This window comes from Colobus angolensis, unplaced genomic scaffold, assembly GCF_000951035.1.
Source record: "Colobus angolensis palliatus isolate OR3802 unplaced genomic scaffold, Cang.pa_1.0 Scaffold1, whole genome shotgun sequence".
Lineage (NCBI taxonomy): Eukaryota > Metazoa > Chordata > Mammalia > Primates > Cercopithecidae > Colobus > Colobus angolensis.
The window spans coordinates 12,698,957-12,700,562 of record NW_012110918.1 but is presented as its reverse complement, the minus strand read 5'-3'; the positions used below and the strand labels follow the sequence as shown (position 1 = coordinate 12,700,562).

The 1,606-nt window shown below is 57.3% G+C and overlaps 1 long non-coding RNA gene across 1 annotated transcript in view; it reads right to left on the bottom strand.

Annotated features, from left to right (window-relative positions):
* Positions 1-611, bottom strand: part of LOC105518335 — a 2,227-nt gene extending 1,616 nt beyond the window's left edge. Inside the window, exon 1 of the long non-coding RNA XR_001002809.1 lies at positions 168-611. This is a non-coding gene — a long non-coding RNA (uncharacterized LOC105518335). The remainder of the gene's footprint in view (positions 1-167) is intronic.
* Positions 612-1,606: the final 995 nt, after the last annotated feature.

Here is a 1,606-nt window from a genome sequence, read left to right as displayed (position 1 = left end):
CTGGGACTACAGGCGCCCGCCACCACGCCCGGCTAATTTCTTGTATTTTTAGTAGAGACGGGGTTTCACCGTGTTAGCCAGGATGGTCTCGATCTGCTGACCTCGCGATCCGCCCGCCTTGGCCTCCCAAAGTGCAGGGATTACAGGCGTGAGCCACCGCGCCCGGCCTCAGTGAGGTTTTCGTTTGCATTCTTCTGATTATGAAAAAGGCTGAGCGCCCACTTAAATGTTTAGGGGCCCCTTGCATTTTTTTTTCCTGTAAACTGTCCATTCATGTCTTGTCCCATTAAATATCATCCATTTAATCGCCACTTTAGCTCACTGAGTTGCGCACATTTCCGACGATCTTGGCGGTAATCTGGGCTCAGCGCGGTAGTTCTCCAACCCTGACCCTGCACGGGGAGGCAGTGCTTTGACGAAGGTAACGAAAGAGAATCTGAGTCATTCCAGGGAAAGCCTACTAAAATCAGGAGGCTTTGTGAGAGCCAAAATACTAACTTTCAAAAAAGCAAAAATACTCCCAAACCTCACCGGCAGCAGCTTTACTTACGTGTTATTTTCGTTACGGTGCCCATTTTATCTACTGTGGGGACCACCACACGAAGAAAACCACCCACCCGCGACGTGAACCAATCACAGCCATAGCGCCGATATCGCTCTGCGGCATTTCAGTGGTTCAAGCACCTGCCAATCTGCCGCGAAGCCAAAGGCCTTGATTTGTGGCCATTGGGTATCCCATCCTTCCATCTTCCCCACCTCAATCCCACCTCACGCCGAGGGTGGAAAGCCCCGGATGTCCGGCCACACCCAAGGCCGCGTTTCCTCAGTGATTGACAAGGGCCATCGTCCAATGAGGAATGCGGCGCCGCCCGCGCAGCCCTGCAGTAGGCACGCGCCTGGCGCCTCAGCCGTGGCCCAGCCTATGCTAAGGCCGGCTTGCTGGGGTTCCTCACGGCCAGGTGAGCGATCCCTGGCCTGCCTGGGAGCCGGAACCGAGCCGAGCCGAGCACAGGTGGACTGGCCCGCAGCTGCCGCTGCTCTGCTCTAGCCGAGAGATTTCGCGCCTGCAGCAAATCCCGGGCCGCGTCGAGCTGTGTGGCCTGGCGTGCGGTGCCTGCCTGAGGCTGGCTCCTGAGTGCCACTCGCGGGGCAAGGCCTCGCGTCCCGCATTCGCAAGGTGGGACTGGGGGAGGTTTTTTGTTTTTTTTCTTTCCCTGCCTTAGGTTTATTAGTACAAATAACACAGGAGGACCCCAGCCCCATACAGACGGCAGCCGGGTGGCGGCTGTGGGGGCCGGGGGTCGCCCAAGTCCTTCTGTCCTCACTTTGGCACACAGAAATACCTACTCTTTAGCCTTTGTAGGGGCCTGGGCACCTTTGGGAGCCTGAGCTGGAACTGAAGCTGGAGCTGCAGCCCGGGCCTTGGTTTGATCCTTGGCCTCGGCCTTTGGCCGGCACAGCCTGAGCCCCTAGGCAAGGCGGGCACAAGCACGCTTCCCAAGCTTGGAGTGGGCAGTGTTGTGCTTCTTGGCAAAGCGCATGTTCCTCAGGAACTTGGGGTCCACCCCCCTTAAGAGATTCGTATCTTTGTGATCTGGGTTTCTTG